This window comes from Anomaloglossus baeobatrachus, chromosome 2 (assembly GCF_048569485.1).
Source record: "Anomaloglossus baeobatrachus isolate aAnoBae1 chromosome 2, aAnoBae1.hap1, whole genome shotgun sequence".
Classification (NCBI taxonomy): domain Eukaryota; kingdom Metazoa; phylum Chordata; class Amphibia; order Anura; family Aromobatidae; genus Anomaloglossus; species Anomaloglossus baeobatrachus.
Genome location: NC_134354.1, coordinates 431,702,626 through 431,717,545, shown reverse-complemented (window position 1 = coordinate 431,717,545; position 14,920 = coordinate 431,702,626). Strand labels below are relative to the sequence as shown.

General features: G+C 36.4%; 1 protein-coding gene across 1 annotated transcript in view; it reads left to right on the top strand.

The window, feature by feature from the left end:
• TBX2 (T-box transcription factor 2) overlaps nt 1-790 on the top strand; it is a 13,345-nt gene extending 12,555 nt beyond the window's left edge. Inside the window, exon 7 of the mRNA XM_075334175.1 lies at nt 1-790. This exon is cut by the window's left edge and continues 751 nt beyond it. The gene's annotated coding sequence lies outside the window, so the exon portion shown is untranslated.
• Nucleotides 791-14,920: the final 14,130 nt, after the last annotated feature.

The following is a 14,920-nucleotide window of genomic DNA, read 5'->3' as shown; positions in this document are numbered from 1 at the left end:
AGCAATTGATGATGGACGGGGAGCAAGAAATTCCTTAAATGTCTGAAGATTGGGGGGGGGGGGGGGAGGGAGTGCAGAAGGTATTTCTTTATATGACTTGTGGAGACACAAGAAGTGAGATACTGTCTGCATTGATTGTGAAGACAGGAAGCCAGTAATCACAAGACACACAAACCCATGAAGATGCCACCTGCAGATAGGTAGACTGCACCAAATGACCAGTCTGGTACATTACTGGCTATATACCTACCTGTGTGCCAGAGATATTTATAAAATAAAAAAATAAAATAAAAATGTAAATAAGCTAGACGGATCCCAAATATGCAAATTGGTATTAATTTATTCAGAGTTGTACATGGTGTGTACATAATATTTAGAGAATAATTCATTGCATTTAATTTTTTTTTCCAATTTACATGATATATATTGTAAATGAAAACTTATCTAGCTCTTTGTGATTGAAGGAGGTGTAATATGGTTTTTAAACTGTGTTTTATTATTTCTTCCCGCCTGCTGGTGTTCGACAATCATGTGCCATCCATCAATCAGTAACATAAATATGTCTAATAATAATAACAATTAATAATGTACAGAGCGGGCATAAAATGCAGGAATAAACCTCAGGTTTTCTTTTCTTTTCACTCCAGTTCAATAAAAGTTAATGATCACGGACTGTGTTATTGTATTTTATTAAGTCATGATTTACAAACGTGCTGGTAACTCGGGTATCTATCTGTTCAGATTTTAATATTATTATTTTTTTTTAAACCCTCACCACGTCTTTCAATAAAAAAACTAAAATTATTCTAAATCCGTTTCAGTCTTCATTTGTTTGTATTGGCTAGGGAAACAGAAATGTCAAATTCTGTAAGTAATCTGCGCTGAAATCATCCTCTCCCCCAAAAATACAATAAAAATGTATATATGGCTTTTGGAAGTTAGGTAAAATAAATAAAGTATAGCATCTGTAGGTAAATATCAGATAGTAATTGTATAGACTGTTTAATTTGGTAGAACATTGTAGTTTACTAGATTATTATTTTAAAAGTTTTTTTTTTAAATCCACATTTCTTTGATGTGAATCTCCATAATTACTTTAGTCTTGTGAGATTTACAGATGGGTGACAAAATGAAAAGCGATTATCTTTATTTAACATATATTTTTCTATCTATCTATCTATCTATCTATCTATCTATCTATCCTACTTTCTATCTACCTATCTATCTATCCTTCTAGCTATCCTTCTTTCTTTCGACCTATCTACCTATCTATCTATCTATCTATCTATCTATCTATCTATCTATATCCTTCTAGCTATCTATCCTTCTTTCTATCTATCTATCTAATAACAATCTAATATCTGTCTATCTATGGTATCTAATATCCATCTGTCTATTATCTATGTATCTGTCTGTCTTTAATCTATGTATCTTATCTATCTATCGACCTATCCATACATCCATTATATATATATATATATATATATATATATATATACATATACATACATTAATCTAAAATTTCTATCTATCTCTCTATGAGCTATCTATTAATCTACCTATTATTTCTGAATCACTTACATATTTCTATATCTATGTATCTGTATATTATCTATCTCTCTATGAGCTATCTATTAATCTATCTACCTATCTATTATCTATCTATTATCTATCTATTATTTATGAATCACTTACATATTTCTATATCTATGTATCTGTATATTATCTATCTATGTCTATTATGTATGTATGTATGTATGTATCTATCTGTATATTATCTATCTATGTGTATATTATCTATTTGTATAGTATCTATTATGTATTTATCTATTTTTTATTTCTGAATCACTTCCTTATTTCTGTATCTATTTCTGTATCTATCTATCTATCTATCTATCTATCCATGTATCTATCTGTTCTATCTATTTGTATATTATCTATCGATATATGTATCTGTCTATTATGTATGTATGTATGTATGCATCTATCTGTCTATTATCTATCTATGTCTATTATGTATCTAATCTATCTAATAATCATCTATGATCTATCTATCTATCCACCATTCTATTATCTATTGACCTATCTATCTTTCTATTTATCTATTATCTATTTATCTATCTGTCTGTCTATTATTTATCTATCCCTCTATCTCTCTCTGTCTGTTATTTATCTATCTATAATCTACATAGCTGTCTATTATATATCTATCTATCGATAGATAGATATCGATAGATAGATATCTATTATCTATCTATCCCTCTATCTATTATTTATCTATCCCTCTATCTATCTGTTTATTATTTATCCATCCATCTATCTATCTATCCATCCATTATCTATCTATCTATCTTTCTATCCATTATCTATCTATCTATCATTTATCTATCTATCTAGCTATGCATCTATCTGTCTATTATCTATCTATTATCTATTTATCTATCTGTCTATTATTTATCTATCTCGCTATCTCTATCTGTCTATTATTTATCTATCTATTATCTATATAGCTATCTGTCTATTATCTATCTATCTATCTATCATCTATCTATTTATTATCTATCTATCTATCTATCTATCTAATAATAATCTTTATATAGCGCCAACATATTCCGCAGCGCTTTACAATTCAGGAGGATCATTTACAAGCAAGTAACAGTTATAGAAGATACAATATTTAGATGGGAAGAAAAGACAACCCTGCTCGTTAGAGCTTACAATCTACAATGAGATGGAGGGGGGGGGGGGGAGGTACAAGTGCTTATTTACAATGGCAATCCAGCCATCTCAAGGAAATGGGGGCTAGATAATCTATGTATCCCTCTATCTATCTATCTATCTATCTATCTATCCCTCTATCTATCTATCTATCTATCTATCTATCTATCCCTCTGTCTATCTATCTATCCCTCTATCTATCTATTTATTATTTATCTATCCCTCTATCTATCTGTCTATATCTGTTTATTATTTATCTGACTATTATCTATCTATCTATCTATTATTTATCTATCCATTATCTATCTATCTATCTATCTATCTATCTATCTATCTATCTATCTATCTATCTATCTATCTATCTATCTCTCTATCTATCTATCTATCTATCTATCTATCTATCTATCTATCTATCCCTCTATCTATCTATCTATCTATCCCTCTATCTATCTCTCTATCTATCTATCTATTTATCTATCCCTCTATCTATCTATTTATTATTTATCTATCCCTCTATCTATCTGTCTATATCTGTTTATTATTTATCTGTCTATCTATCTATCTATCTATCTATCTATCCCTCTATCTATCCCTCTATCTATCTCTCTATCTATCTATCCCTCTATCTATCTATGTATTATTTATCTATCCCTCTATCTGTCTGTCTATATCTGTTTATTATTTATCTGACTATTATCTATCTATCTATTATTTATCTATCCATTATCTATCTATCTATCTAGCTATATATCTATATAAAAACAAAATAAAAACAAATCAGCCCTTAGCCACATTGAGGCCTATTTTAGACCCATGGTAAGGTTTTAATATTAGAGAGTGTAGGTACTATCCCAACTGGGTACACCTTGGCGTTGGTGAGATAGCTTTATGCTTTTTTTGATCAAAAACAGTGTTTACTAAGTACCCTATGTTTATATGCACTATGCTTTTATTTAGTTACAGCAGGGTATGTTTTCACAATTTTTCCCTTGGTTTCTCTCTATCTATCTATATGTCTATCTCTTTATCTATCTATCTATCTATCCCTCTATCTATCTCTCTATCTATCCATCCCTCTATCTATCTATTTATTATTTATCTATCCCTCTATCTATCTGTCTATATCTGTTTATTATTTATCTGTCTATCTATCTGTCTATTATCTATCTATCTATTATTTATCTATCCATTATCTATCTATCTGTCTGTCTGTCTATCTATCTATCTACCTATCTATCTGTCTGTCTTACTATCCATCTATTTATCTATCTATCTATCTCTCTATCTATCTATCTATCTATCTATCTATCTATCTATCTGTCTGTCTGTCTGTCTGTGTGTCTATCTATCTATCTATTTATCCATCCATCTATTTATCCATCTATTTATCCCTTTATCTATCTATCTATCTATCTATCTATCTATCTGTCTCTATCTTTGCGCAGATTGTTTCCTCCTACCTAGGGGAAATAAGGGGCCTTTGGTAGAATAGTTGGTGCCTGCACATCCTATGGCTCAGGAAAGATTAGAGTGCTTCCATGTATATTCCCATCCGCTTTCCATTACTGCCATGTAATTACCTCAGTACACTTCATATACAGAGCCTGCAATGAGAGTCTCCAGCTCTAATCTACTCCCTCCTCCATCATTTCTACACAGGCTTGTAAATTGCCACAAATAAGCGTAAATAAGTGGCAGATATAGATTGGGCTCAGGATAACACACAGCTAATTCATGGTTGCTTCCATTTTGTATGCCGTCATGAGGAAATGTCTGCAGACTTTGAGCAGAGCACTAGACAGGACCACAACTGGGTGCCCTTTCTATACACAGGTGCTGTAGTACTAAAGGTGTCACTAAATATAAATAATAATAATATAATAATTTATTCATTTATATAGCGCTATTAATTCCATAGCACTTTACATACATTGGCAACACTGAATATAACGCTGAATTGGGAACACTAAATATAAATGTTGATAAACATAAAGCGTAATGTTACTATTATAATGCTGATTAATAATAATGCCTTCAACTAGGAGTCACAATTTTGCCAATAAAAAAATGGAGTGTATGAAAGATGCTCTTGTGTGGAACATAAAGCAGATAAAAAGCAGTTTTCCCGCCAATTTCAGCCAATAAGATCACCTGTTTTATGTTGCGTGATGGAAGCTGCCCTGTGATTGGTTACTTGGCGTAGCATCTAGCACTGCACACGTCTGGTGACAGCCGTCGGAAATGTCGCACAGCCGGTGTATGGCCAGTAGTCCGCACACATGGGGCGGCAGTGTGTAGATCTGGTTACTGGCCACGCTCGGGTTACGCCTCACATTACCGCGAGCGCTGGAATCAGCCATATTACAGCATAGTGAGAGGATGCGGTTCCTTCACGTTATCTCTCAGGAGAACGGACGGGAGGTGCACGCTTCCCTGTTCCAAGCACAACTTCACGGCTTTATGGTAAAGCAATAAATGATGGAATAAACAAGTCCTTTCCTCACCAATTACTTCTCTCTCATTCTAAGGAAGATTTATTAGTCCAAGAGAAACTACAAGATGGTGACGTCACTGAGCAGACAGAGCGCAAGGGGACACGTGAGGTGCGGGCGCCCCCTGCTGTCACTATGGAGGAAGGTCTCCTCAGCGGAGGAAATGGTCTCACACTGCTAGATAATAACGAGAAGTCCCCGCACAGTCCAGGATACCGGGCATCGTCACCGGGGAACTCACGGGGCCACGGCTGGAATAGCTGCTCCTAACGGAGAGGAGCAGGGAGGCCATCCCGGGCTCACAACTAAAGGGCTGACCCTAGTAGTCAACGTCTACCTCAGAGGCAGGAACAGAAACCTAGGAGGAATAGATCCCCATTATTATTATTATTATTATTATTATTACTTTGTTTGGTATTGCTCTTTTCTTTTTTTCTTTCTTAAATTTCTTTTCTTCTTAAATTGTTTTTTTTTTTTTTTAATCCTTCCATTCTTTCTTTCCTTCTTTCTTCTTTTCTCTCTCTCTTTCTTTCTTTCCTTCCTTCCTCTCTTTCTTTCTTCCTTTCTCTCTTTCCTTCCTGATTTCTATAATCTATCTATCTATCTATCTATCTATCTATCTATCTACTATTGTATATAACTCTTTATTTGTGCCTTTCTTAATTTCTTTATTCTTACTTGTTTTTTTTTTAAATCTTTCTTCCTTCTTTCCTTCCCTCCTTTCTTTCTTTCTTTCTTTCTTTCTTTCTTTCTTTCTTTCTTTCTTTCTTTCTTTCTTTCTTTCTATCTTTCTTTCTTCCTTCCTTTCTTTCTCTTTCCTTATTTCTTGTAATGTATTCTTTACTCACTTTTTCTACATCTATTTAAATATTTATATTTATCATCTCCATTTTATCTAGTTTTTTTTCTCCTATCTGAATATTATCTATCTATCTATCTATCCCCACTGGCAAACGCAGACGAAAAAAGTGCCCCTGTGAAAAACAGTAAATTGACCCTCTGCAGTCCAATATCTCTTCATAATGCACAATTAAACCAGTTTTGGAGGTACAAATGGGCCCCCTTACTCCTTGGGCCCCTATGCGGCTACCAGCATGCACCAATGATCTATCTATCTATCTATCTATCTATCTATCCATTATCTATCTATCTATCTATCTATCTATCCATCTATCTATCTATCCATTATCTATCTATCTATCTATCTATCTATCTATCTATCCATCTATCTATCTATCCATTATCTATCTATCTATCTATCTATCTATCCATTATCTATCTATCTATCTATCCATCTATCTATCTATCCATTATCTATCTATCTATCTATCTATCCATTATCTATCTATCTATCTATCTATCTATATATATATATATATCCATTATCTATCTATCCATTATCTATCAATCTATCTATCCATTATCTATCTATCTATCCATTATCTATCTATCTATCTATCTATCCATTATCTATTTATCTATCTATATATATATATATATATATATATATATATCCATTATCTATCTATCCATTATCTATCAATCTATCTATCCATTATCTATCTATCTATCCATTATCTATCTATCTATCTATCTATCTATCCATTATCTATCTACTGTATCTATCTATCTATCTATCTATCCATTATCTATTTATCTATCTATCTATCTTTCTGCCTATCTATGCAACCATCAGTCTGTCAGAATGATATTCTGTTTAATCAAAGAACATTTCGAGGATCGCACATCAGAATTTTCATCAGTATTCATAATCCACCATTCTCGGCTTCTGACTTCTGTCCTTGTACCTGTTTAGGATAAAGACAGAGTAGGTATTACACTTAGGAAACACTTCATGCACTTGATTTTTAGATGAATATTTCCTAAAAATAGAGCTTTCTGTATCTATCAGTAGACAATATAACCAACCATTTAAATTTTAACAAAAATTGTATTTGTGTCCTAAGTATTACTTTTCAGTTATGATTGTTATACTGGAAGTGATGTACGGATATGTTTGTGTGGGATTTAGTTTCTGCTCACATTACCGTCATAGGTTTTTCTATCATGAATGCTATGACAGATATGTTCTCAAGTGGATCTGAATGAATGAATAGTTTGTAAATAGTTGTCTTTTATTTCTTTACAGTATGTTATTCTTTGCTCTGTAAATTGATCTGATGCTAGGCTCACATCTGCATTAGAGACTCGGTTCTAACAGAGTTTACGTTTTGTTCTGTCATTCTGTTTGGAGAATCTATTTGATATGCAAATTATTGCATTTTTTTGTAATGGATCTGGCCTGATCTGGGCTCGTTTAGGCTGAGTTCACATGTCCTGTATTTAACCATTAGAATGGATCCTGCAGAGATCCGTTTGTAAAAAAGTTTTGCAAACACAACTTTTTGTTCCGTTGTTAAATAGCTGATGTCTGCCAGATTGTATTTAGGTTTGTTTTTTTTTTTCATGGGAGCCTATGGAGAACGGATAACACTTACCTCTGGTGTTCAAGTGAAATGCTGGAGGGAAACTGATGAAAGAACTGATCCTATAACTTGCTATGGGATTGTTCATATCCCATGCACATCAGTTGTGGTGGATCACAAAAATCTGCATTTTGTGTTTTCCAATCCAGCTCCATGTTTTTTTTGCATGCAGTACAAACTAGCGAAACAAGCTTATCACACCTGAAGAACGTATGCATCAATTGTGATTAGTTAATGGAAATGATGGATATAGAAAGTGAGCCTTATAAAATTATTAGATGGATAGATTTGGAGGTTTTTTTGGATTTTTTCCATAGTGTCTATATAGTAATACTTAAACGTTTACAGATTATAAGCGTTTCAGTTTGTAGCCTTTTGGTATTTTTTTTATACTCGGTTTCATTGTTGGCATTATTTTTAATATGGAATTTAGTAAATGTCATAAAGCATCCACAGATTATATAACAGTCCATTAACCCTGTCAATATTCCATTGACATGTTGAATTGAAAGCTGTCTTTTACATCCATCTCCAACAGATGGAGCCAGGCTTCTTCTTATGATCTAAATAGGACGATCAGACTTACAAACAGTAGTTTTTTTTGTATGTTGTTTTAAAGTGTTATTTTTAAGGGGTCCAAATGAATGCTGCTGTCTAATACTTATTTTAAGACTATCAAAAATGTTTAGAAAGTCTAGCTACACTCATCTATACAGGATTTTTAGTGTTTTGTTTTGTTTTTTTTTTAAACACAGCATGCTCTTGCTATATCCATCAATCTGATATTTAAAACAATTTTTACTTTGGTTCAAAATGTAATGGTGCTCATAAGTATTTTATTTGTTTATTTTATGTTATTTATTTTTTAATTTAAATGGACATACATAATCTCCACAAGTGTGTGGAGTTGCGCCTTTATCATATTTCCACTTTGCTACTGTTGCAGTCCTTATTTTGTATTGTATGCAAGAAAATGAGCATAAATATAGCAATACTACTACTATTACTACTACTACTACTACTACTACTACTACTAATAATAATAATATTAATAAGATATATATTGACTGGAAGGGTTCAAAAACACTGGCAAAAACGCAGAAAAAATTGACATGCTACATCTTTGTTGTCACTACAAAAAGACGCAGCAAAAAAAAGCTGCAATGTGTAGACAGGAAAACTGAAATCTCATAGACTTTGCTAGTGAAGGAAATGCATGCAGTTTTGGGACCAAAACTGCACCCATAAAACGCGGCAAAAAATGCAGGTGTGCATAAGGCCTTAAATCTCATTTTACATTCATATGTCATGTTCTTAAAATTTTTTTTACATTAGTGTTCCCTGACACTGAAATATGTAAACAAAATATATAAAAATATATGTAAGTACATAAACTATAAAATACATATAATCGAATAAATCCCTTTTCCTTATCTGCAACAATGTTTTACTATTGTAGAAAAAAATAGCTATAGTACCAATGAATAACAGAAGCAGAAAAAACTTAAGATTACACTGTTCTACATACCATATTTTTAAGAGTTGTAAGGTTCAGGAATGAAATGGGACATTTCTTAATGATTTTGACCTCCTGAATTCAAATCTGACAATGGCAATATTTAGTTGGCTTTTGTTTCTATGATATCAAAATTTTCTCTTTACAGCTACATATAATTATCCCCTTCACCCCTGCCTGAAAACACCTTTCTGACGGCCATTTTTTACAATTCTGACCAGTGTCACTTTATGAGGTTATAACTCTGGAACGCTGCAAAGAATCCTGGTGATTCTGAGAATTTTTCTTTTTTTTATACTTCATGATAGTTGTAAATTTAGGCTAATATTTTTTGCGTTTATTTGTGAAACTTTGGTGAAAATGTAGAAAATTTACCAATTTTCAATCTTTGAAATTTTATGCCCACAAATCTGAGAGTTATGTCACTAAAAATAGTTACTAAATAATATTTCGCACATGTCTATAATTTACATCAGCGCAATTTTTAAAACATAATTTTTTTTGTTAGGAGGTTAGAAGGGTTCAAAGTTCATCAGCAATTTCTAATTTTTCCTACAAAATTTACAAAACTATTTTTTTAGGGACCACATCACATTTGAGGTGACTTTGAAAGGCCTAGGTGACAGAAAATATCCAAAGGTAACACAATTCTAAAAACTACACACTTCACACTGCTCAAAACCATGTCCAAGAAGTTTATCAATCCTTTAGGTGCTTCACAGGAACCAAAGAAATGTGTCAGGAAAAAATGAAAATTTTATTTTTTTTACACAGAAATGTTACTTTAGGCAAAAAATTTAGCATTTCCATAAGTTCATCAGGAAAGAGTATGCTGATACCTCAAATGTGGTAGAAATCAATTGTTTGGGTGCACGTAATGGCTCGGAAGGGAAGGAGCGCCATTTGAATTTTTAAAAGCAAAATTAACTGGAATCATTAGCGGATGCCATGAGCTTCTCCTCAAGTAACCCCATTTTGGAAACTAGACCACTCAAGGAATTTATCTAGATGTTTGGTGAGCACCTTTAACCCCCGGGGGCTTCATAAAAATTTATAGTGTTGAGTCGTGAAAATATATATATTTTTTTTACCACAAAATTGTTACTTCAACCAGATAGCTTTTCTTTCCACAAAGGTATCAGGAAAAAATACACCATAAAAGTTATTGTGCAATTTCTCCTGAGTACGCAGATACCTCATATGTAGTGTAAATCAAATGTTTGGGAGCAAGGCAGGACTCTGAAGGGAAGGAGTGCATTTGAATTTTTGAAAACAAAATTTACCTGGAATCATTAGTGGATGTTATGTCTTGTTTGGAGACCCCCTAAAGGTACCTAAACAGTAATCTCATCTCACAGAAGACTAGCAGGTCAGTGAAGACAAAGATGGCACCGGCTTCCTATGCTGTGGAGAGTTCTCAGCGGGCACGGAGCAGTCCAGGCAGTATAACTCCAGAAGAATCTCAAGAGGGGCTCATGCAGGAGGGAGAAGACATGGCCCTGTCAGAGATTAGCAAATATCTACAATCACCCCACTAAGGAAGATCTGGAGGGCTGCATTGGCAGTCTAGAAGCTACACACAGGAAAGAGCTGCAGTCTCTCACTGCTACATTTACTGTGAGAGTGGAGGAGGTGGAAAAGACACAGGATGAGGTGTTGTGTGAACTGCAGGCACACAGAGAAGCCATTCTCAGTAACTCCAACAAGCTGGAAGAGCTGGCAGGGGGCCTAGAAAACCGCAATAGGCGGAATAACATCCGGATAAGAGGCATACCTGAAACAGTGAGTAATGGTGAACTGGACTGTGTTGCGCAGAATTTATTCAAACAGCTACTGGGAGAGGGCCTCATTCAGTGGAGCTGGGCAGAATACATCGAGCCCTTGGTCCTAGATCAGCTTCAGACTCCAGACCCCATGACGTCATCTGTCGGGTTCATTTTTTCAAAATAAAATAGTCTATCATGCGTGTTGCACGTGATAATAGTCCAATCACCTTTATGGACACTCAGATCTCCCTCTTCCCAAATTTGGCCAGGCGTACTCTATTACAGAGAAGAGCTTTAAGACCCCTCCTGCACCAGCTGAACGAAAGAGACATTCCATATAGGTGGGTGTTTCCATTCAACCTGACAGCCAGCAAGGAGGGGAAGAAGGCTACTTTCCGTTCGCTGGGTGACCTCGCCAACTTCCTGGGAACCTTTGAAATTCCGATGGTGGGTCTCCCAGAGTGGCCCTCGGCTCCCGGGCATCCCGTCTCCCCTCCAAGATGGATCATGGCTCATCGGAACAAGGAAAACAAGACATGGACCCATGCCGAGGCGACAAAAGACACCTGAGGTCTCCAGATCACGTGAGATGGGTGTTGCTTAATGAACGTCTGAGTTTGAATGTTTGATGCTCACCACCTGGTCAATGATGGAGCCCGTCGGGGCTGTAATGTTCGTGAGTGGTTGGGATTCCAGAGAGATCTGGATTGGGACTCTAAAGTTAATGTTATCTATAACTGTTCAAGAAATGTCTTCCTGACTAGTTTCTCTAGTAGACTGAGACTGTAACTGTCCCTCCAGTGTTGTGCAGCTGGTCTAGTTCGAGTTTCTGAAATTGAGGTTGAACTGCTCTGTATATAGGTTTTTATTGTGTCAGCGATGATTCTTTTGTTAAACATAGCATAGTTATAATACATAGGCGGCGGAGGAGGGGGGGAGGTGAAGAGCTCCTAGGCCCTTGGCTTCCACTTCCTCCTTCTTTGGTGCAACAAGTGGCGATACGCCATCTAAACCCAGCACAAATGATTCAAAGGGCTTGTCTAGCTTTTCTTTGCCCTGTCACAATCTTCTCTTTCTCTTGCTCTATCTTACTCATTATCTTTGCTTTCTCTCCTCCATCCTTTCCCTGCTGGTGGCAGATAGCACCTTTTTTCCTAGGCTCAGTCCTGTTTCAGATAGACTATGGATAGGATTCAATTCTGTTCTTACAATGTTAAAGGTCTGAATGTGCCCGAGAAGAGATGACAAATAGTTTTTTCATGCCACAAGCAAAAAGTAGTGGTGCTGCTGTTGCAGGAAACTCATTTTTGGGCAGACTCGATCCCCTAATTAAGTACGAGGAATTATCCTACATGGTTCAATAGAACAAACCCAGAATCAAAATCCAGGGGCCTTCCACAGATCCTTTGTGCCAGAAGTCCTAAAATCTCTTATTGATCCCACAGGTAGGTACGTCTTTCTCCAGGTGTCCTGGAAGAATTCCAGATTTGTGATTGCTAATATATACAGCCTGAACTAAAGCCAGAAGCAATTCCATCTAAAATATAGGCATCTTCTCAAGGATTTTGCAGGCTCCTCTCCGGTACTTATGGAAGGTGATTTTAATGTCCCTCTAAATCCAACCTTAGATGTCTCCTCAGGCAGGTCCTCGTATCCCCTTCTCCATAAGTAGAGGTTCAAAAGCTTTAGCTCACAGCATGAAATTGGTTGAGGTGTGGAGGATACTCCACCCTGAGGATAAGGACTTCCCTTTCTTTTGCCAGGTACATCAGACCTACAGTAGAATAGATTATTTTTTTATTTCTCATTCTCTGCTAGATTTCCAGGTTAAGGCGTAGATTGGATCTATCCTGTGGTCTGACCACGCGCCAGTATACCTGGGCTTGAATTTTGGGTCCCAGGGTGGGCAGGGCCTCACCTGGCGTTTGAATAAAAACCTGTTGCAAGACCCCTTGTGTCAGGCAGAGGTATCTCAAGCTATACAAAATTTCATGGTGGACCATGGGGGAGACCCTTCTTCGCCATCAATAAAATGGGAGGCATTGAAATGTGTGGTGAGGGGAATCTTTATTTTCATGGCTCACGACTCAAAAGGGAGAGAGCTAAAGGACTTGTTGTTGTCCATAGCAAATTTAGAAAAAAAACACAAACAAGGTCTACTGCCCCTGATTTTCAGTCAGCTCTCCACAGCACGTCAAAAACTGTTGAGTATTTTAGATCAGAAATCAAGAGCATGGCGAGATAGAATGAGAAGTAGGTTTTACCACATGGGAGATAGAAGCGGCAAATTACTAGCAAGAACCCTCCACCCAAAAACAGCGACCACGTACATCCCTTGTGTCAGCAGTACGGGAGGTCCTAAGGTCCATAGTACAAAAGATATTGTATCTAGCTTTACTTCTTACTACGAAGCTTTGTACAATATAAAAGGACATTATGCTGATCTGCCGACAGACATGCTAAAAAAGAAAATTGATGATTACCTCTGACTACATAGACTTCCGTCACTACCGGCAGAAGTATGGTCTGACTTGGAAAGGGAATTTACCTTGGAGGAGGTGGCCGCAGTTTTAAAGGAAGCCAAAAAGGGAAAGAGTCCTGGCCCAGATGGTTTTACTGTGGGCTATTATAAGGAATTCTTGGAGCTGCTGAGCCCATTATTCCTTACTATGTGTAATTTTGTGTCCTCCGGGGGTAGGTTCCCACAACAGGCTCTCAGAGCTCATATTACTGTAATCCATAAACCTGGGAAAGACCCTCTTCTTTGCAGTAACTATCGGCCGATTTCCCTCATAAACACAGATATTAAGTTCTATGCAAAACTAACAGCTAATAGGTTGAAACCCATCCTTCCAGCATTGATAACGACCAGGTGGGCTTCGTCTCGGGTAGAGAGGCGAGAGATAATATTATAAAGACTGTCTCTCTGATGGATTGGGCCCAGAGGAGGGGGATTCCTATGTGTGCCCTGTCGATAGATGCGGAAAAGGCCTTTGACAGGGTGCATTGGGAGTTTATGTTCCTGGCACTTAAAAGTATTGGACTAGGGGAGAACATGTTAAATAGAATCACAGCATTATATGCCACACCAACTGCACAGGTTAAAATAAATGGTCCCTTGTCTCGGCCTTTTTGCATTAGTAATGGGACGAGGCAGGGTTGTCCACTCTCACCACTGTTATATGTGTTGACCAAGGAGTTCCTCGCTGAGGCGATCAGATCTAACCAGTCTATCAGAGGACTGTCTGTTAGGGGTGTGGAGCATAAGTTGGCTCTTTTTGCTGATGACCGGCTCCTTTACATCACGTCCCCAGTCACCACCATACCAAATCTGATATTGGAGTTTTCTGGCTTTGGTCGCCTCAGCAATTTCAAGGTGAATTCACATAAATCTGAAATCCTTAATGTAACTATGCCGCCCCAATTAGTGTCACAACTCCGTAGCTCATTACTATACAAATGGGCCTCGGAATCTCTTACCTATCTGGGTATTAAAATATCTAAGGACCTGGATAGTTTTCCGCGTCTGAACTTCCACAAGGTGATCCATTCTATTGAACAGGATATATCAAAATGGAACAAGCTGAACCTTTCCTGGTTTGGCAGGATCAATGCGGTCAAGATGGACCTTTTGCCCCGTCTTTTACACTTTTTTCAGGCTCTTCCCATTTGTCTTCCGGCCTCCTTCTTTTCCATACTTAAGACTCTGATAAATAAATTTGTCTGGGCCAACAAAAGATCCCGCAGCTCCTATCAGATTTTGCGTAGAACTAGACTAAATGGAGGGGCAGGTTTACCTGACGTCCGGCTCTACAGTTTTGCGGCCTTGGGAACCTGTATTTTTGATCTCTTCCATAACAGAGGAGATAAGTGTTGGGTGAATATCGAGTATAACAAGACAGACAATGGCCCATTGGCTGAGATTTGGTTGCCAGAAAGCAT